The sequence below is a fragment of the Phyllobates terribilis genome, unplaced genomic scaffold (assembly GCF_046119375.1).
Source record: "Phyllobates terribilis strain yellow unplaced genomic scaffold, ASM4611937v1 Scaffold_27__1_contigs__length_16484149, whole genome shotgun sequence".
Taxonomy (NCBI): domain Eukaryota; kingdom Metazoa; phylum Chordata; class Amphibia; order Anura; family Dendrobatidae; genus Phyllobates; species Phyllobates terribilis.
In genome coordinates, this window is record NW_027362787.1 from 12,481,975 (window position 1) to 12,503,229 (window position 21,255).

General features: G+C 42.9%; 12 non-coding genes across 12 annotated transcripts; all 12 read left to right on the top strand.

Annotated features, from left to right (window-relative positions):
* The first annotated feature begins 848 nt into the window (after window positions 1-848).
* Window positions 849-1,039, top strand: LOC141176687 (U2 spliceosomal RNA). Its single transcript, XR_012253351.1, has one exon. It is a non-coding gene; the product is annotated as a U2 spliceosomal RNA (small nuclear RNA).
* Window positions 1,040-2,154: 1,115 nt separating this feature from the next.
* LOC141176689 (U2 spliceosomal RNA) lies at window positions 2,155-2,345 on the top strand. Its single transcript, XR_012253353.1, has one exon. It is a non-coding gene; the product is annotated as a U2 spliceosomal RNA (small nuclear RNA).
* A 1,115-nt stretch (window positions 2,346-3,460) lies between these two features.
* On the top strand, window positions 3,461-3,651 carry LOC141176690 (U2 spliceosomal RNA). Its single transcript, XR_012253354.1, has one exon. It is a non-coding gene; the product is annotated as a U2 spliceosomal RNA (small nuclear RNA).
* A 1,115-nt stretch (window positions 3,652-4,766) lies between these two features.
* Window positions 4,767-4,957, top strand: LOC141176691 (U2 spliceosomal RNA). The gene has a single exon (XR_012253355.1). It is a non-coding gene; the product is annotated as a U2 spliceosomal RNA (small nuclear RNA).
* A 6,470-nt stretch (window positions 4,958-11,427) lies between these two features.
* On the top strand, window positions 11,428-11,613 carry LOC141177980 (U2 spliceosomal RNA). The gene has a single exon (XR_012254462.1). It is a non-coding gene; the product is annotated as a U2 spliceosomal RNA (small nuclear RNA).
* A 1,115-nt stretch (window positions 11,614-12,728) lies between these two features.
* LOC141176692 (U2 spliceosomal RNA) lies at window positions 12,729-12,919 on the top strand. Its single transcript, XR_012253356.1, has one exon. It is a non-coding gene; the product is annotated as a U2 spliceosomal RNA (small nuclear RNA).
* Window positions 12,920-14,030: 1,111 nt separating this feature from the next.
* LOC141176803 (U2 spliceosomal RNA) lies at window positions 14,031-14,221 on the top strand. The gene has a single exon (XR_012253457.1). It is a non-coding gene; the product is annotated as a U2 spliceosomal RNA (small nuclear RNA).
* A 1,115-nt stretch (window positions 14,222-15,336) lies between these two features.
* On the top strand, window positions 15,337-15,527 carry LOC141176693 (U2 spliceosomal RNA). The gene has a single exon (XR_012253357.1). It is a non-coding gene; the product is annotated as a U2 spliceosomal RNA (small nuclear RNA).
* Window positions 15,528-16,642: 1,115 nt separating this feature from the next.
* Window positions 16,643-16,833, top strand: LOC141176694 (U2 spliceosomal RNA). The gene has a single exon (XR_012253358.1). It is a non-coding gene; the product is annotated as a U2 spliceosomal RNA (small nuclear RNA).
* Window positions 16,834-17,948: 1,115 nt separating this feature from the next.
* Window positions 17,949-18,139, top strand: LOC141176695 (U2 spliceosomal RNA). Its single transcript, XR_012253359.1, has one exon. It is a non-coding gene; the product is annotated as a U2 spliceosomal RNA (small nuclear RNA).
* A 1,115-nt stretch (window positions 18,140-19,254) lies between these two features.
* LOC141176697 (U2 spliceosomal RNA) lies at window positions 19,255-19,445 on the top strand. The gene has a single exon (XR_012253360.1). It is a non-coding gene; the product is annotated as a U2 spliceosomal RNA (small nuclear RNA).
* A 1,115-nt stretch (window positions 19,446-20,560) lies between these two features.
* Window positions 20,561-20,751, top strand: LOC141176698 (U2 spliceosomal RNA). Its single transcript, XR_012253361.1, has one exon. It is a non-coding gene; the product is annotated as a U2 spliceosomal RNA (small nuclear RNA).
* Window positions 20,752-21,255: the final 504 nt, after the last annotated feature.

The following is a 21,255-nucleotide window of genomic DNA, read 5'->3' on the forward strand; positions in this document are numbered from 1 at the left end:
AAGCATTTTGGAGCTTTCACCTAAATAACTACAGGTGGTGAGATAAGCTGCACAATATAATTGACCTTTCAGTATATTGTTGCACACACACCATCTATTTAGCAAATGCCCTTGTTATCAACAGCAGCCTTTTAAACTCACCTGAGCTAACAGGTATGTGCGCTGGTTACTCTGCTGCGCTTAAAATTTCTTTTTTGGTTTGCTACAATGCCTTTTCTGAAACGTTGTCTCCTTCTGCTGGAACACTGACTTCTTTCATTTAATGCCTGCAGACTATAAAAGAGAACCCAACCCAAAAAGTTTGGTTGATTAGTCTGTGGCATTCTGTTAAACTGTTGCTTATGGCGGTCTCTGTGAGCTTCTCAGCGACATTCAGCCAGCCAGGTATCCTGCCTGCAGTAGATGGAATGTGGCAATGGAACGCTGGCTGCGCGTGTCATAATAGGCTCTGAGCCTTTATATACCTGTGCACAGCAGCAGCCACCTTCAGTCTGCTGCTGGACAGCCAGCAGCAGCAGCAGCAGGAGAGGTATGTAATCAGGAGCCCTCCTGCTAAGGGTAGACAGCTGCTCGTTCCACCCCACCCCCCGCCTTAATTGGTTCTCCTCCCTTCCAACGGTGTTGAGGCGGGTGGGAACAGCAGGGGGTGAAGGTGCTGTGTTTAAAGAGGTGGAGTTATGCAGATCTAAAACGCGTGGATTGCAGCAGCAGCAAGCCGAAAAGTGCAGGCATGTAAGGGATCTAGAGGTTGACAACATGTCTTCTTAACGGGAGTCCAGGAGCTCATCTCCACAAATGGACTTTTCAGGATCCTTGGGTGGCTCCGTAGTTTGAAACCAATTCTGGTTATCGCTTCTCGGCCTTTTGGCTAAGATCAAGTGTAGTATCTGTTCTTATCAGTTTAATATCTGATACGTCCCCTATCTGGGGACCATATATTAAATGGATTTTTAGAACAGGGAGATGGAAAAAGAGCTTGCTCTGTCCACTCCACGCATTGACCTGGTATTGCAGTATCTCCAGGACCGGTGCACCCCTTCTTTAATGCAGTTTCTAAAATCAGAAAGAATTGAATTCAATGTTTTTTGTTCATTTTGCTTGTTTGTCGGATTTTGGGATGGACTCTTTGGCTTTGCTTTTCTTCTCCTCATTGGATTTTTCATGTTCAAAGTTGCAGAAGCCAGATTACAAGCTCATTTTGGTTCAACTTCAGCAACTGTGCATTGCATTGCCATGTAATGTGATGCAATGCTATCTTTCTAGCTCTCCCTTTTTACTTCCTTTTGGATAAACAGACATATTAGGCATGCATTTTGGAGCTTTCACCTAAATAACTACAGGTGGTGAGATAAGCTGCACAATATAATTGACCTTTCAGTATATTGTTGCACACACACCATCTATTTAGCAAATGCCCTTGTTATCAACAGCAGCCTTTTAAACTCACCTGAGCTAACAGGTATGTGCGCTGGTTACTCTGCTGCGCTTAAAATTTCTTTTTTGGTTTGCTACAATGCCTTTTCTGAAACGTTGTCTCCTTCTGCTGGAACACTGACTTCTTTCATTTAATGCCTGCAGACTATAAAAGAGAACCCAACCCAAAAAGTTTGGTTGATTAGTCTGTGGCATTCTGTTAAACTGTTGCTTATGGCGGTCTCTGTGAGCTTCTCAGCGACATTCAGCCAGCCAGGTATCCTGCCTGCAGTAGATGGAATGTGGCAATGGAACGCTGGCTGCGCGTGTCATAATAGGCTCTGAGCCTTTATATACCTGTGCACAGCAGCAGCCACCTTCAGTCTGCTGCTGGACAGCCAGCAGCAGCAGCAGCAGGAGAGGTATGTAATCAGGAGCCCTCCTGCTAAGGGTAGACAGCTGCTCGTTCCACCCCACCCCCCGCCTTAATTGGTTCTCCTCCCTTCCAACGGTGTTGAGGCGGGTGGGAACAGCAGGGGGTGAAGGTGCTGTGTTTAAAGAGGTGGAGTTATGCAGATCTAAAACGCGTGGATTGCAGCAGCAGCAAGCCGAAAAGTGCAGGCATGTAAGGGATCTAGAGGTTGACAACATGTCTTCTTAACGGGAGTCCAGGAGCTCATCTCCACAAATGGACTTTTCAGGATCCTTGGGTGGCTCCATAGTTTGAAACCAATTCTGGTTATCGCTTCTCGGCCTTTTGGCTAAGATCAAGTGTAGTATCTGTTCTTATCAGTTTAATATCTGATACGTCCCCTATCTGGGGACCATATATTAAATGGATTTTTAGAACAGGGAGATGGAAAAAGAGCTTGCTCTGTCCACTCCACGCATTGACCTGGTATTGCAGTATCTCCAGGACCGGTGCACCCCTTCTTTAATGCAGTTTCTAAAGTCAGAAAGAATTGAATTCAATGTTTTTTGTTCATTTTGCTTGTTTGTCGGATTTTGGGATGGACTCTTTGGCTTTGCTTTTCTTCTCCTCATTGGATTTTTCATGTTCAAAGTTGCAGAAGCCAGATTACAAGCTCATTTTGGTTCAACTTCAGCAACTGTGCATTGCATTGCCATGTAATGTGATGCAATGCTATCTTTCTAGCTCTCCCTTTTTACTTCCTTTTGGATAAACAGACATATTAGGCAAGCATTTTGGAGCTTTCACCTAAATAACTACAGGTGGTGAGATAAGCTGCACAATATAATTGACCTTTCAGTATATTGTTGCACACACACCATCTATTTAGCAAATGCCCTTGTTATCAACAGCAGCCTTTTAAACTCACCTGAGCTAACAGGTATGTGCGCTGGTTACTCTGCTGCGCTTAAAATTTCTTTTTTGGTTTGCTACAATGCCTTTTCTGAAACGTTGTCTCCTTCTGCTGGAACACTGACTTCTTTCATTTAATGCCTGCAGACTATAAAAGAGAACCCAACCCAAAAAGTTTGGTTGATTAGTCTGTGGCATTCTGTTAAACTGTTGCTTATGGCGGTCTCTGTGAGCTTCTCAGCGACATTCAGCCAGCCAGGTATCCTGCCTGCAGTAGATGGAATGTGGCAATGGAACGCTGGCTGCGCGTGTCATAATAGGCTCTGAGCCTTTATATACCTGTGCACAGCAGCAGCCACCTTCAGTCTGCTGCTGGACAGCCAGCAGCAGCAGCAGCAGGAGAGGTATGTAATCAGGAGCCCTCCTGCTAAGGGTAGACAGCTGCTCGTTCCACCCCACCCCCCGCCTTAATTGGTTCTCCTCCCTTCCAACGGTGTTGAGGCGGGTGGGAACAGCAGGGGGTGAAGGTGCTGTGTTTAAAGAGGTGGAGTTATGCAGATCTAAAACGCGTGGATTGCAGCAGCAGCAAGCCGAAAAGTGCAGGCATGTAAGGGATCTAGAGGTTGACAACATGTCTTCTTAACGGGAGTCCAGGAGCTCATCTCCACAAATGGATTTTTCAGGATCCTTGGGTGGCTCCGTAGTTTGAAACCAATTCTGGTTATCGCTTCTCGGCCTTTTGGCTAAGATCAAGTGTAGTATCTGTTCTTATCAGTTTAATATCTGATACGTCCCCTATCTGGGGACCATATATTAAATGGATTTTTAGAACAGGGAGATGGAAAAAGAGCTTGCTCTGTCCACTCCACGCATTGACCTGGTATTGCAGTATCTCCAGGACCGGTGCACCCCTTCTTTAATGCAGTTTCTAAAATCAGAAAGAATTGAATTCAATGTTTTTTGTTCATTTTGCTTGTTTGTCGGATTTTGGGATGGACTCTTTGGCTTTGCTTTTCTTCTCCTCATTGGATTTTTCATGTTCAAAGTTGCAGAAGCCAGATTACAAGCTCATTTTGGTTCAACTTCAGCAACTGTGCATTGCATTGCCATGTAATGTGATGCAATGCTATCTTTCTAGCTCTCCCTTTTTACTTCCTTTTGGATAAACAGACATATTAGGCAAGCATTTTGGAGCTTTCACCTAAATAACTACAGGTGGTGAGATAAGCTGCACAATATAATTGACCTTTCAGTATATTGTTGCACACACACCATCTATTTAGCAAATGCCCTTGTTATCAACAGCAGCCTTTTAAACTCACCTGAGCTAACAGGTATGTGCGCTGGTTACTCTGCTGCGCTTAAAATTTCTTTTTTGGTTTGCTACAATGCCTTTTCTGAAACGTTGTCTCCTTCTGCTGGAACACTGACTTCTTTCATTTAATGCCTGCAGACTATAAAAGAGAACCCAACCCAAAAAGTTTGGTTGATTAGTCTGTGGCATTCTGTTAAACTGTTGCTTATGGCGGTCTCTGTGAGCTTCTCAGCGACATTCAGCCAGCCAGGTATCCTGCCTGCAGTAGATGGAATGTGGCAATGGAACGCTGGCTGCGCGTGTCATAATAGGCTCTGAGCCTTTATATACCTGTGCACAGCAGCAGCCACCTTCAGTCTGCTGCTGGACAGCCAGCAGCAGCAGCAGCAGGAGAGGTATGTAATCAGGAGCCCTCCTGCTAAGGGTAGACAGCTGCTCGTTCCACCCCACCCCCCGCCTTAATTGGTTCTCCTCCCTTCCAACAGTGTTGAGGCGGGTGGGAACAGCAGGGGGTGAAGGTGCTGTGTTTAAAGAGGTGGAGTTATGCAGATCTAAAACGCGTGGATTGCAGCAGCAGCAAGCCGAAAAGTGCAGGCATGTAAGGGATCTAGAGGTTGACAACATGTCTTCTTAACGGGAGTCCAGGAGCTCATCTCCACAAATGGACTTTTCAGGATCCTTGGGTGGCTCCGTAGTTTGAAACCAATTCTGGTTATCGCTTCTCGGCCTTTTGGCTAAGATCAAGTGTAGTATCTGTTCTTATCAGTTTAATATCTGATACGTCCCCTATCTGGGGACCATATATTAAATGGATTTTTAGAACAGGGAGATGGAAAAAGAGCTTGCTCTGTCCACTCCACGCATTGACCTGGTATTGCAGTATCTCCAGGACCGGTGCACCCCTTCTTTAATGCAGTTTCTAAAATCAGAAAGAATTGAATTCAATGTTTTTTGTTCATTTTGCTTGTTTGTCGGATTTTGGGATGGACTCTTTGGCTTTGCTTTTCTTCTCCTCATTGGATTTTTCATGTTCAAAGTTGCAGAAGCCAGATTACAAGCTCATTTTGGTTCAACTTCAGCAACTGTGCATTGCATTGCCATGTAATGTGATGCAATGCTATCTTTCTAGCTCTCCCTTTTTACTTCCTTTTGGATAAACAGACATATTAGGCAAGCATTTTGGAGCTTTCACCTAAATAACTACAGGTGGTGAGATAAGCTGCACAATATAATTGACCTTTCAGTATATTGTTGCACACACACCATCTATTTAGCAAATGCCCTTGTTATCAACAGCAGCCTTTTAAACTCACCTGAGCTAACAGGTATGTGCGCTGGTTACTCTGCTGCGCTTAAAATTTCTTTTTTGGTTTGCTACAATGCCTTTTCTGAAACGTTGTCTCCTTCTGCTGGAACACTGACTTCTTTCATTTAATGCCTGCAGACTATAAAAGAGAACCCAACCCAAAAAGTTTGGTTGATTAGTCTGTGGCATTCTGTTAAACTGTTGCTTATGGCGGTCTCTGTGAGCTTCTCAGCGACATTCAGCCAGCCAGGTATCCTGCCTGCAGTAGATGGAATGTGGCAATGGAACGCTGGCTGCGCGTGTCATAATAGGCTCTGAGCCTTTATATACCTGTGCACAGCAGCAGCCACCTTCAGTCTGCTGCTGGACAGCCAGCAGCAGCAGCAGCAGGAGAGGTATGTAATCAGGAGCCCTCCTGCTAAGGGTAGACAGCTGCTCGTTCCACCCCACCCCCCGCCTTAATTGGTTCTCCTCCCTTCCAACGGTGTTGAGGCGGGTGGGAACAGCAGGGGGTGAAGGTGCTGTGTTTAAAGAGGTGGAGTTATGCAGATCTAAAACGCGTGGATTGCAGCAGCAGCAAGCCGAAAAGTGCAGGCATGTAAGGGATCTAGAGGTTGACAACATGTCTTCTTAACGGGAGTCCAGGAGCTCATCTCCACAAATGGACTTTTCAGGATCCTTGGGTGGCTCCGTAGTTTGAAACCAATTCTGGTTATCGCTTCTCGGCCTTTTGGCTGCGGTCAAGTGTCTTGTACAGGCGACTGTGGTCCAGAAGGTACTCGGGTACCCCTCTCCTCGGCCTTGCAGGGTGACCCACTTCGGTGGGCTCCCCTGCCTGCTGCTATTGGGAGAGGGCTTAGTCCCAGGGTAAAGGGTTGCGATCCCCCCCAGCCTCTCAGGTGTTTCTGTTTACAGAACTCTGAAAGGCGCAGATTGCAAGCGGTTTGCGATTTGCTTTTTCTTGTTGCGTTACCATGGAGGTTGACCCCAACCTCGTGCCTCACTATGCGAGGCTTAAAAACACTATCCGTATTCATTTCACAGAGGGCGGAAGTGATGAAAGGAAATTGCGGTACGTAGTCCAGGACGTGCTTGAAGGGCTCTTTCATGTGCAGAAGAACGAGATTCTCTCTATCCAGGATTATCCGAGGCGTGGCGATTATGACATCACCTTCACCGGGGAAGGCATTTTTCAGGATGTCCTGGTAAGAGCCAGAAAGGCAAAAAACAATCCTATTCTAAAAGGAATACAAGTTATCGAGCACGTCCTGGATGAGGTAAAAATGGTAATCCTTAAAGTATTTTCTCCTTTCGTTACTTCAGTGGAACTAACATGTTTTCTTTCAATGTACTTTAAAAGTGTAAAATGTATAGGGAAAGTACTTAATGAGTTTCACATATGGACGTCCAAATGGAAATTTCTAGTAACATGTGAAAGAGACCCTAATTTCCCAGGCGGTGTGAAACTCCCTCCTGCACGTTTTAAAATAGGTTCCTCAAATGGAGACTTCTTTTTTTCTGGTATGCCACCCTTTTGTAGAAACTGTGGAAAATATGGCCATTTTAAGGATGACTGTGAGGCAACCTGTAGAAACTGTGCTAGTACAGAACATGACACCAAAGAATGTCCTCATGATAAAAAATGTAATTTCTGCCAAAAACCTGGTCATTTTTATTTTTCATGCCCACATAGGTTCTGGGAGGCCGAACAGAGACGGAAGGAAAAGGCCAGGACATCCGAAAATGAACCAACAGGTCAGACCACCCCTCAGGAGGAGGAACAACAACCTGGAGCCTCAGCGAGCAAAGAGGGCAATTCGAGTGATGAGGAAAGCTCAGAGGTAATGAAGGGTAACTCCCAAGCAGTGAGGAAAAGTTGGCACCAAGACAACAGGGAGGCTAAAAGAAAGGCAGAAAAGGAACAAAAGGGCATGATCGGTAAAACCAAAAGAGACCGGCAGAAGGTTGACACCGAGCCCGAGGCAAAAACTGGGTTTCCTGGGCATGAGTCTGAGGCTAACTGGACTACGGTGGGTCCCCATAAAAAGAAAAGAGGGAAGAAAGATGGTTCGAATGGAGCGGCTGATGGGGATCAGATGGACACATCTCCTGGTGGGGAGGTGGACGTTGGTCCCCCAAAAGTCCCGGACCCTGCTGACCCCGGTGGGGAGCCGGGCCTTGCCAGCTCCGTGAGCTCGGGTACATTGCCTTGTACCCAACCTTCCCCTGTGTGTCGGCCTCCCCTGGGTGCAGGGGAGCCACCTGGGGACCCACCTGATAAGGATCTGAATGGCCAGCCCATGGAGACCCAGGGTGCTGTTCCTCATAGTTGTCTCCCAAGCTACTCACATGTAGCGTTGGGTCATTGTCTTGGTGAGTCAAGTTCCTCCTCCATGGAGTCCTTACTTACGATAAATTCGGACGAGGGAAGTAGCTCGAGCGTAAGTGGTCTGGCCGGTTCAGCGGATAGGAAGTAAGTTCCGTATTTCTGTTTTATATAATTTTTTTACTTTCCTCCAATGGCAGAACTTAAGGGCATTTCCCTCAATGTGAGGGGTCTAAAATCAAAAACCAGAAGAGTAACATTATTTAATTTTTTAACTTGTCTTACGGCTTCCGTCTTCTTTTTACAGGAATGCAATATCCCGCACACAGTATCCTACAAAAAATACAAAGAGGATTGGAAATGTGGCCCATCAGTGTGGTCCGGGTCAAATGTTACCGGATCAGCAGGGATAGCTATACTTTTTAAGGGAAACGTTCAAATTGATTTTATCCAAGAGATTTTACCAGGTCGTATGTTATTAGTTAAAGCTTTTATTAATGGTGTAAAATGGCAATTTTTAAATTTTTATGGGTCCCCAGATAAAAATGAAAGAGCTGACATGTTAGAGATTTTACCATTATTTATTAATACCTCTGAACCTTTTATCTTGGCAGGTGATTTTAATTGTATTTTAAAGGGTGAAAGTCGGCGCTCTACAGCCGTAAGTAGAAACTATGACAAAACTACCGGTATGTTAAGTAATATTTTAAGTGATTTTAGACTTGTTGATATTTATAAAGAATGCAACAAGACTAGTTCAGTAGAAGCCGGCTTTACCTGGAGCAATTTAAATTGCAGTTCAAGAATAGATTTTATATTCGGTTCAGAACAAATTTTACCTGATAAATGTGAAACCCACGATAATATCTTCTCAGATCATAAATTTTTATCTTTTAGTGTAAAAATTAATGCTAATAAAAAATGTGGGAAAAAAACTTGGAAAATGAATGTATCCCTTTTAAATGATTCTAAGATTTTATCGGATTTTATTGAATTTTATAAAAACTGCAGGAGGAAGAAAGATGTAAATGTCCCTATAAGTGCCTGGTGGGATAAAATGAAAAAAAAAATAAAAGATTTTTTTATTAAGAAAAGCATATATAAAGCAAAAGAAAAGCTAGAATTATATAATAATTTAAATACCCGGTTACAGACCTTATATAAACTTAGAGAAAATGGTCTAGAAGTAGAAAAAGATATTAAAATACTGAAAGAAGAAATAACAAAATCACTAGAACAAAAAGGGAAAGAGCTCATTTTCCGCTCCAGAATAAAACACGTGGAGGAAGACGAAAAATGTTCTAGATATTTCTTTAAAAAAATTAGAGAGAAAAAAACAGTAATTGAAGATATAGATGGAGAGAAAAATATGGGAAAAATTTTGGAAAAGGTACATGGTTACTATTTTAATCTTTTTAATGATAAAAGAATAGATGAAAATATAATGCAAAATTCTCTAGAAGAAATAACATCTGTTTTAGATACCGCCTCCCAAGAGTTTTTATCACAAAACATAACAGAAGAAGAAATTTTACAAACCATAAAAAGTTTTAAAATTGGAAAAGTCCCTGGATCAGACGGTATTCCTATAGAGTTTTATGTAAAATTTTATGATATTTTAAAAGAGGATCTGTTTTATGTTTTTACTGAAGTTTTTAATGATAAGGTTTTATTAAAATCCTGGAAAAAAGGGGAGGTCTCATTATTATATAAGAAAGGTGATAAGACAGACTTAAAAAACTGGAGACCTATAACCCTACTAAACTGTGACTATAAAATAATGGCAAAAATTTGTGCAAACCGCCTTAAAAAAATTATAGGAAAAATAATCCACTCAAACCAAGTATGTGGTGTGCCTGAGCGCAGTATCTGGGACAATCTAAACCTTGTTAAAGACTGTATTGAAGACATTAAAAACAGAAAAGGGAAGATGGCAATTTTATCAATTGACTTCGAAAAAGCTTTTGATCAGATTTCTCATTTTTATCTTTTTAAGGTTTTAGAAAAAATGGGCATACCAGAAAGGTTTTTATTATCTCTTAAAGCATTTTATAAGGACTGCACAAGTAAGATTTTAGTAAATGGTTTCAAGACACAAGATGTTTTTTTAAAATCAGGGGTAAAACAGGGGTGCCCCCTGTCCCCACTACTTTTTATTTGTGCTCTTGAGCCACTTTTATGTGCAATCCGTAGAGATAGACAAATATGTGGTATCCCTCTACCTGGAAGCAAAGGAACAGAAGCAAAAGTGGTGGGTTACATGGACGATGTGGCGGTCCTTTGCCGAGATGCACCATCACTACAAAACTCACTCAAACAGATCCAATCCTTTTGTACAGCTTCTGGTTTTAAGGTTAATTTTAATAAGAGTAGTATTTTAAATATTGGGGAGATGATTTTACACGATGTTTTTATTCCAATAACTGAATCTATTAATATTTTAGGTATTTCTTTCTGTGAATCCAATAATGGTCTAAATAACTGGGAGGCGGTAGCTCAGAAAGTGAATACGAAAATATGTATGTGGAATATGAGAAAATTAACGATGGAGGGTAAAGTATTAATTATAAAAATGGTCATTTTGCCTCTTTTATTGTATTTGAGTTTGGTTTTCCCTCCCCCTGTAAATATTTTAAAAAAGATCACTAAAGCATGTTTTACTTTTTTCTGGAGTTCTAAGATGGAGAAATTAAAAAGAGAAATTGTAACAAAACCAAAGCTCAAAGGTGGGAAAGACTTTCCAGATTTTAGTAGGTTCCTTTTAATTAAATTTTTTTGCTTCTGTTTTAATGCCCTTTTTAAAAATCACTATTGGTCCTTTTTTATGCGTTATAACACTGGTTTTTTTATGAGAAAGTTTGGGTGGTTTGAAACGGTTTTATCATCTCCATATGCTTTTAAACTGCCAACGCATTATTTAATTTTAGAAAAAATAGTGATTCATTTTAATTTAGGGGGTAAAGAAGCGGGAGATCTACAAAATAGTAAGAAATTAATTAAAAGTCTTTGTAAAAATGAAGAGTTATGTAACATTGAGCGCTATGATGATGAACAAATATTGAATATATGGAAAGTCATTAATGCAAAATATCTTTTTAATATACAGAAAGATTTGGCTTGGAGCTGCGCACACCAATGTCTTCCGTGCCGGGCATTCCAACATAGAAGAGGACTCGTGAGGTCTGCCATTTGCCCAAGAAGCGGATGTCAAGAGGAGGAATCAGTGAAACATCTACTATGGACTTGTCCTTTTGCAAAAGCGTTCTGGAGAAAATTGCTCCCTCTGATGGAAAAAGTGGCAGACCTCAAAGACTTTAACTACGCCACAATACTTTATGGACTTATGGAATGCCCAACAGAAGACCAAAAAATTATGGCATGGAAGACAATAAATTGCGCCAAAATAGCTCTCTGGAAAGCCCGAAATATTTTAATTTTTAATCATGATGAATTGTCTTTAAATGATGTTTTTAGTTTTTGTTTAAGTGAAATGTATGTATATTTTTTATTAGATAAAAAAAATAATCCAAATATCTCCCTAAAATGGGATGTCAATGTATGGAACACATTTTGAATTTTTGTAACATTTTATTAATTTGAATATATGCAAATTTTTATCCTATTTGAATAATTTATGTTTTTAAGTCTCGTATGTTTCGAGACAATGTATAAAAATTTGTAATGATGTAAAATGTTGCTTTTATTTCTGTACATCTGTGTAATTTTTAAATAAAACTGGTTTTATCCCTGTGAGGGGATAGCCAAATTAAAAAAAATCTGTTCTTATCAGTTTAATATCTGATACGTCCCCTATCTGGGGACCATATATTAAATGGATTTTTAGAACAGGGAGATGGAAAAAGAGCTTGATCTGTCCACTCCACGCATTGACCTGGTATTGCAGTATCTCCAGGACCGGTGCACCCCTTCTTTAATGCAGTTTCTAAAATCAGAAAGAATTGAATTCAATGTTTTTTGTTCATTTTGCTTGTTTGTCGGATTTTGGGATGGACTCTTTGGCTTTGCTTTTCTTCTCCTCATTGGATTTTTCATGTTCAAAGTTGCAGAAGCCAGATGACAAGCTCATTTTGGTTCAACTTCAGCAACTGTGCATTGCATTGCCATGTAATGTGATGCAATGCTATCTTTCTAGCTCTCCCTTTTTACTTCCTTTTGGATAAACAGACATATTAGGCAAGCATTTTGGAGCTTTCACCTAAATAACTACAGGTGGTGAGATAAGCTGCACAATATAATTGACCTTTCAGTATATTGTTGCACACACACCATCTATTTAGCAAATGCCCTTGTTATCAACAGCAGCCTTTTAAACTCACCTGAGCTAACAGGTATGTGCGCTGGTTACTCTGCTGCGCTTAAAATTTCTTTTTTGGTTTGCTACAATGCCTTTTCTGAAACGTTGTCTCCTTCTGCTGGAACACTGACTTCTTTCATTTAATGCCTGCAGACTATAAAAGAGAACCCAACCCAAAAAGTTTGGTTGATTAGTCTGTGGCATTCTGTTAAACTGTTGCTTATGGCGGTCTCTGTGAGCTTCTCAGCGACATTCAGCCAGCCAGGTATCCTGCCTGCAGTAGATGGAATGTGGCAATGGAACGCTGGCTGCGCGTGTCATAATAGGCTCTGAGCCTTTATATACCTGTGCACAGCAGCAGCCACCTTCAGTCTGCTGCTGGACAGCCAGCAGCAGCAGCAGCAGGAGAGGTATGTAATCAGGAGCCCTCCTGCTAAGGGTAGACAGCTGCTCGTTCCACCCCACCCCCCGCCTTAATTGGTTCTCCTCCCTTCCAACGGTGTTGAGGCGGGTGGGAACAGCAGGGGGTGAAGGTGCTGTGTTTAAAGAGGTGGAGTTATGCAGATCTAAAACGCGTGGATTGCAGCAGCAGCAAGCCGAAAAGTGCAGGCATGTAAGGGATCTAGAGGTTGACAACATGTCTTCTTAACGGGAGTCCAGGAGCTCATCTCCACAAATGGACTTTTCAGGATCCTTGGGTGGCTCCATAGTTTGAAACCAATTCTGGTTATCGCTTCTCGGCCTTTTGGCTAAGATCAAGTGTAGTATCTGTTCTTATCAGTTTAATATCTGATACGTCCCCTATCTGGGGACCATATATTAAATGGATTTTTAGAACAGGGAGATGGAAAAAGAGCTTGCTCTGTCCACTCCACGCATTGACCTGGTATTGCAGTATCTCCAGGACCGGTGCACCCCTTCTTTAATGCAGTTTCTAAAATCAGAAAGAATTGAATTCAATGTTTTTTGTTCATTTTGCTTGTTTGTCGGATTTTGGGATGGACTCTTTGGCTTTGCTTTTCTTCTCCTCATTGGATTTTTCATGTTCAAAGTTGCAGAAGCCAGATTACAAGCTCATTTTGGTTCAACTTCAGCAACTGTGCATTGCATTGCCATGTAATGTGATGCAATGCTATCTTTCTAGCTCTCCCTTTTTACTTCCTTTTGGATAAACAGACATATTAGGCAAGCATTTTGGAGCTTTCACCTAAATAACTACAGGTGGTGAGATAAGCTGCACAATATAATTGACCTTTCAGTATATTGTTGCACACACACCATCTATTTAGCAAATGCCCTTGTTATCAACAGCAGCCTTTTAAACTCACCTGAGCTAACAGGTATGTGCGCTGGTTACTCTGCTGCGCTTAAAATTTCTTTTTTGGTTTGCTACAATGCCTTTTCTGAAACGTTGTCTCCTTCTGCTGGAACACTGACTTCTTTCATTTAATGCCTGCAGACTATAAAAGAGAACCCAACCCAAAAAGTTTGGTTGATTAGTCTGTGGCATTCTGTTAAACTGTTGCTTATGGCGGTCTCTGTGAGCTTCTCAGCGACATTCAGCCAGCCAGGTATCCTGCCTGCAGTAGATGGAATGTGGCAATGGAACGCTGGCTGCGCGTGTCATAATAGGCTCTGAGCCTTTATATACCTGTGCACAGCAGCAGCCACCTTCAGTCTGCTGCTGGACAGCCAGCAGCAGCAGCAGGAGAGGTATGTAATCAGGAGCCCTCCTGCTAAGGGTAGACAGCTGCTCGTTCCACCCCACCCCCCGCCTTAATTGGTTCTCCTCCCTTCCAACGGTGTTGAGGCGGGTGGGAACAGCAGGGGTGAAGGTGCTGTGTTTAAAGAGGTGGAGTTATGCAGATCTAAAACGCGTGGATTGCAGCAGCAGCAAGCCGAAAAGTGCAGGCATGTAAGGGATCTAGAGGTTGACAACATGTCTTCTTAACGGGAGTCCAGGAGCTCATCTCCACAAATGGACTTTTCAGGATCCTTGGGTGGCTCCGTAGTTTGAAACCAATTCTGGTTATCGCTTCTCGGCCTTTTGGCTAAGATCAAGTGTAGTATCTGTTCTTATCAGTTTAATATCTGATACGTCCCCTATCTGGGGACCATATATTAAATGGATTTTTAGAACAGGGAGATGGAAAAAGAGCTTGCTCTGTCCACTCCACGCATTGACCTGGTATTGCAGTATCTCCAGGACCAGTGCACCCCTTCTTTAATGCAGTTTCTAAAATCAGAAAGAATTGAATTCAATGTTTTTTGTTCATTTTGCTTGTTTGTCGGATTTTGGGATGGACTCTTTGGCTTTGCTTTTCTTCTCCTCATTGGATTTTTCATGTTCAAAGTTGCAGAAGCCAGATTACAAGCTCATTTTGGTTCAACTTCAGCAACTGTGCATTGCATTGCCATGTAATGTGATGCAATGCTATCTTTCTAGCTCTCCCTTTTTACTTCCTTTTGGATAAACAGACATATTAGGCAAGCATTTTGGAGCTTTCACCTAAATAACTACAGGTGGTGAGATAAGCTGCACAATATAATTGACCTTTCAGTATATTGTTGCACACACACCATCTATTTAGCAAATGCCCTTGTTATCAACAGCAGCCTTTTAAACTCACTTGAGCTAACAGGTATGTGCGCTGGTTACTCTGCTGCGCTTAAAATTTCTTTTTTGGTTTGCTACAATGCCTTTTCTGAAACGTTGTCTCCCTCTGCTGGAACACTGACTTCTTTCATTTAATGCCTGCAGACTATAAAAGAGAACACAACCCAAAAAGTTTGGTTGATTAGTCTGTGGCATTCTGTTAAACTGTTGCTTATGGCGGTCTCTGTGAGCTTCTCAGCGACATTCAGCCAGCCAGGTATCCTGCCTGCAGTAGATGGAATGTGGCAATGGAACGCTGGCTGCGCGTGTCATAATAGGCTCTGAGCCTTTAAATACCTGTGCACAGCAGCAGCCACCTTCAGTCTGCTGCTGGACAGCCAGCAGCAGCAGCAGCAGGAGAGGTATGTAATCAGGAGCCCTCCTGCTAAGGGTAGACAGCTGCTCGTTCCACCCCACCCCCCGCCTTAATTGGTTCTCCTCCCTTCCAACGGTGTTGAGGCGGGTGGGAACAGCAGGGGGTGAAGGTGCTGTGTTTAAAGAGGTGGAGTTATGCAGATCTAAAACGCGTGGATTGCAGCAGCAGCAAGCCGAAAAGTGCAGGCATGTAAGGGATCTAGAGGTTGACAACATGTCTTCTTAACGGGAGTCCAGGAGCTCATCTCCACAAATGGACTTTTCAGGATCCTTGGGTGGCTCCGTAGTTTGAAACCAATTCTGGTTATCGCTTCTCGGCCTTTTGGCTAAGATCAAGTGTAGTATCTGTTCTTATCAGTTTAATATCTGATACGTCCCCTATCTGGGGACCATATATTAAATGGATTTTTAGAACAGGGAGATGGAAAAAGAGCTTGCTCTGTCCACTCCACGCATTGACCTGGTATTGCAGTATCTCCAGGACCGGTGCACCCCTTCTTTAATGCAGTTTCTAAAATCAGAAAGAATTGAATTCAATGTTTTTTGTTCATTTTGCTTGTTTGTCGGATTTTGGGATGGACTCTTTGGCTTTGCTTTTCTTCTCCTCATTGGATTTTTCATGTTCAAAGTTGCAGAAGCCAGATTACAAGCTCATTTTGGTTCAACTTCAGCAACTGTGCATTGCATTGCCATGTAATGTGATGCAATGCTATCTTTCTAGCTCTCCCTTTTTACTTCCTTTTGGATAAACAGACATATTAGGCAAGCATTTTGGAGCTTTCACCTAAATAACTACAGGTGGTGAGATAAGCTGCACAATATAATTGACCTTTCAGTATATTGTTGCACACACACCATCTATTTAGCAAATGCCCTTGTTATCAACAGCAGCCTTTTAAACTCACCTGAGCTAACAGGTATGTGCGCTGGTTACTCTGCTGCACTTAAAATTTCTTTTTTGGTTTGCTACAATGCCTTTTCTGAAACGTTGTCTCCTTCTGCTGGAACACTGACTTCTTTCATTTAATGCCTGCAGACTATAAAAGAGAACCCAACCCAAAAAGTTTGGTTGATTAGTCTGTGGCATTCTGTTAAACTGTTGCTTATGGCGGTCTCTGTGAGCTTCTCAGCGACATTCAGCCAGCCAGGTATCCTGCCTGCAGTAGATGGAATGTGGCAATGGAACGCTGGCTGCGCGTGTCATAATAGGCTCTGAGCCTTTATATACCTGTGCACAGCAGCAGCCACCTTCAGTCTGCTGCTGGACAGCCAGCAGCAGCAGCAGCAGGAGAGGTATGTAATCAGGAGCCCTCCTGCTAAGGGTAGACAGCTGCTCGTTCCACCCCACCCCCCGCCTTAATTGGTTCTCCTCCCTTCCAACGGTGTTGAGGCGGGTGGGAACAGCAGGGGGTGAAGGTGCTGTGTTTAAAGAGGTGGAGTTATGCAGATCTAAAACGCGTGGATTGCAGCAGCAGCAAGCCGAAAAGTGCAGGCATGTAAGGGATCTAGAGGTTGACAACATGTCTTCTTAACGGGAGTCCAGGAGCTCATCTCCACAAATGGACTTTTCAGGATCCTTGGGTGGCTCCGTAGTTTGAAACCAATTCTGGTTATCGCTTCTCGGCCTTTTGGCTAAGATCAAGTGTAGTATCTGTTCTTATCAGTTTAATATCTGATACGTCCCCTATCTGGGGACCATATATTAAATGGATTTTTAGAACAGGGAGATGGAAAAAGAGCTTGCTCTGTCCACTCCACGCATTGACCTGGTATTGCAGTATCTCCAGGACCGGTGCACCCCTTCTTTAATGCAGTTTCTAAAATCAGAAAGAATTGAATTCAATGTTTTTTGTTCATTTTGCTTGTTTGTCGGATTTTGGGATGGACTCTTTGGCTTTGCTTTTCTTCTCCTCATTGGATTTTTCATGTTCAAAGTTGCAGAAGCCAGATTACAAGCTCATTTTGGTTCAACTTCAGCAACTGTGCATTGCATTGCCATGTAATGTGATGCAATGCTATCTTTCTAGCTCTCCCTTTTTACTTCCTTTTGGATAAACAGACATATTAGGCAAGCATTTTGGAGCTTTCACCTAAATAACTACAGGTGGTGAGATAAGCTGCACAATATAATTGACCTTTCAGTATATTGTTGCACACACACCATCTATTTAGCAAATGCCCTTGTTATCAACAGCAGCCTTTTAAACTCACCTGAGCTAACAGGTATGTGCGCTGGTTACTCTGCTGCGCTTAAAATTTCTTTTTTGGTTTGCTACAATGCCTTTTCTGAAACGTTGTCTCCTTCTGCTGGAACACTGACTTCTTTCATTTAATGCCTGCAGACTATAAAAGAGAACCCAACCCAAAAAGTTTGGTTGATTAGTCTGTGGCATTCTGTTAAACTGTTGCTTATGGCGGTCTCTGTGAGCTTCTCAGCGACATTCAGCCAGCCAGGTATCCTGCCTGCAGTAGATGGAATGTGGCAATGGAACGCTGGCTGCGCGTGTCATAATAGGCTCTGAGCCTTTATATACCTGTGCACAGCAGCAGCCACCTTCAGTCTGCTGCTGGACAGCCAGCAGCAGCAGCAGCAGGAGAGGTATGTAATCAGGAGCCCTCCTGCTAAGGGTAGACAGCTGCTCGTTCCACCCCACCCCCCGCCTTAATTGGTTCTCCTCCCTTCCAACGGTGTTGAGGCGGGTGGGAACAGCAGGGGGTGAAGGTGCTGTGTTTAAAGAGGTGGAGTTATGCAGATCTAAAACGCGTGGATTGCAGCAGCAGCAAGCCGAAAAGTGCAGGCATGTAAGGGATCTAGAGGTTGACAACATGTCTTCTTAACGGGAGTCCAGGAGCTCATCTCCACAAATGGACTTTTCAGGATCCTTGGGTGGCTCCGTAGTTTGAAACCAATTCTGGTTATCGCTTCTCGGCCTTTTGGCTAAGATCAAGTGTAGTATCTGTTCTTATCAGTTTAATATCTGATACGTCCCCTATCTGGGGACCATATATTAAATGGATTTTTAGAACAGGGAGATGGAAAAAGAGCTTGCTCTGTCCACTCCACGCATTGACCTGGTATTGCAGTATCTCCAGGACCGGTGCACCCCTTCTTTAATGCAGTTTCTAAAATCAGAAAGAATTGAATTCAATGTTTTTTGTTCATTTTGCTTGTTTGTCGGATTTTGGGATGGACTCTTTGGCTTTGCTTTTCTTCTCCTCATTGGATTTTTCATGTTCAAAGTTGCAGAAGCCAGATTACAAGCTCATTTTGGTTCAACTTCAGCAACTGTGCATTGCATTGCCATGTAATGTGATGCAATGCTATCTTTCTAGCTCTCCCTTTTTACTTCCTTTTGGATAAACAGACATATTAGGCAAGCATTTTGGAGCTTTCACCTAAATAACTACAGGTGGTGAGATAAGCTGCACAATATAATTGACCTTTCAGTATATTGTTGCACACACACCATCTATTTAGCAAATGCCCTTGTTATCAACAGCAGCCTTTTAAACTCACCTGAGCTAACAGGTATGTGCGCTGGTTACTCTGCTGCACTTAAAATTTCTTTTTTGGTTTGCTACAATGCCTTTTCTGAAACGTTGTCTCCTTCTGCTGGAACACTGACTTCTTTCATTTAATGCCTGCAGACTATAAAAGAGAACCCAACCCAAAAAGTTTGGTTGATTAGTCTGTGGCATTCTGTTAAACTGTTGCTTATGGCGGTCTCTGTGAGCTTCTCAGCGACATTCAGCCAGCCAGGTATCCTGCCTGCAGTAGATGGAATGTGGCAATGGAACGCTGGCTGCGCGTGTCATAATAGGCTCTGAGCCTTTATATACCTGTGCACAGCAGCAGCCACCTTCAGTCTGCTGCTGGACAGCCAGCAGCAGCAGCAGCAGGAGAGGTATGTAATCAGGAGCCCTCCTGCTAAGGGTAGACAGCTGCTCGTTCCACCCCACCCCCCGCCTTAATTGGTTCTCCTCCCTTCCAACGGTGTTGAGGCGGGTGGGAACAGCAGGGGGTGAAGGTGCTGTGTTTAAAAAGGTGGAGTTATGCAGATCTAAAACGCGTGGATTGCAGCAGCAGCAAGCCGAAAAGTGCAGGCATGTAAGGGATCTAGAGGTTGACAACATGTCTTCTTAACGGGAGTCCAGGAGCTCATCTCCACAAATGGACTTTTCAGGATCCTTGGGTGGCTCCGTAGTTTGAAACCAATTCTGGTTATCGCTTCTCGGCCTTTTGGCTAAGATCAAGTGTAGTATCTGTTCTTATCAGTTTAATATCTGATACGTCCCCTATCTGGGGACCATATATTAAATGGATTTTTAGAACAGGGAGATGGAAAAAGAGCTTGCTCTGTCCACTCCACGCATTGACCTGGTATTGCAGTATCTCCAGGACCGGTGCACCCCTTCTTTAATGCAGTTTCTAAAATCAGAAAGAATTGAATTCAATGTTTTTTGTTCATTTTGCTTGTTTGTCGGATTTTGGGATGGACTCTTTGGCTTTGCTTTTCTTCTCCTCATTGGATTTTTCATGTTCAAAGTTGCAGAAGCCAGATTACAAGCTCATTTTGGTTCAACTTCAGCAACTGTGCATTGCATTGCCATGTAATGTGATGCAATGCTATCTTTCTAGCTCTCCCTTTTTACTTCCTTTTGGATAAACAGACATATTAGGCAAGCATTTTGGAGCTTTCACCTAAATAACTACAGGTGGTGAGATAAGCTGCACAATATAATTGACCTTTCAGTATATTGTTGCACACACACCATCTATTTAGCAAATGCCCTTGTTATCAACAGCAGCCTTTTAAACTCACCTGAGCTAACAGGTATGTGCGCTGGTTACTCTGCTGCGCTTAAAATTTCTTTTTTGGTTTGCTACAATGCCTTTTCTGAAACGTTGTCTCCTTCTGCTGGAACACTGACTTCTTTCATTTAATGCCTGCAGACTATAAAAGAGAACCCAACCCAAAAAGTTTGGTTGATTAGTCTGTGGCATTCTGTTAAACTGTTGCTTATGGCGGTCTCTGTGAGCTTCTCAGCGACATTCAGCCAGCCAGGTATCCTGCCTGCAGTAGATGGAATGTGGCAATGGAACGCTGGCTGCGCGTGTCATAATAGGCTCTGAGCCTTTATATACCTGTGCACAGCAGCAGCCACCTTCAGTCTGCTGCTGGACAGCCAGCAGCAGCAGCAGCAGGAGAGGTATGTAATCAGGAGCCCTCCTGCTAAGGGTAGACAGCTGCTCGTTCCACCCCACCCCCCGCCTTAATTGGTTCTCCTCCCTTCCAACGGTGTTGAGGCGGGTGGGAACAGCAGGGGGTGAAGGTGCTGTGTTTAAAGAGGTGGAGTTATGCAGATCTAAAACGCGTGGATTGCAGCAGCAGCAAGCCGAAAAGTGCAGGCATGTAAGGGATCTAGAGGTTGACAACATGTCTTCTTAACGGGAGTCCAGGAGCTCATCTCCACAAATGGACTTTTCAGGATCCTTGGGTGGCTCCGTAGTTTGAAACCAATTCTGGTTATCGCTTCTCGGCCTTTTGGCTAAGATCAAGTGTAGTATCTGTTCTTATCAGTTTAATATCTGATACGTCCCCTATCTGGGGACCATATATTAAATGGATTTTTAGAACAGGGAGATGGAAAAAGAGCTTGCTCTGTCCACTCCACGCATTGACCTGGTATTGCAGTATCTCCAGGACCGGTGCACCCCTTCTTTAATGCAGTTTCTAAAATCAGAAAGAATTGAATTCAATGTTTTTTGTTCATTTTGCTTGTTTGTCGGATTTTGGGATGGACTCTTTGGCTTTGCTTTTCTTCTCCTCATTGGATTTTTCATGTTCAAAGTTGCAGAAGCCAGATTACAAGCTCATTTTGGTTCAACTTCAGCAACTGTGCATTGCATTGCCATGTAATGTGATGCAATGCTATCTTTCTAGCTCTCCCTTTTTACTTCCTTTTGGATAAACAGACATATTAGGCAAGCATTTTGGAGCTTTCACCTAAATAACTACAGGTGGTGAGATAAGCTGCACAATATAATTGACCTTTCAGTATATTGTTGCACACACACCATCTATTTAGCAAATGCCCTTGTTATCAACAGCAGCCTTTTAAACTCACCTGAGCTAACAGGTATGTGCGCTGGTTACTCTGCTGCGCTTAAAATTTCTTTTTTGGTTTGCTACAATGCCTTTTCTGAAACGTTGTCTCCTTCTG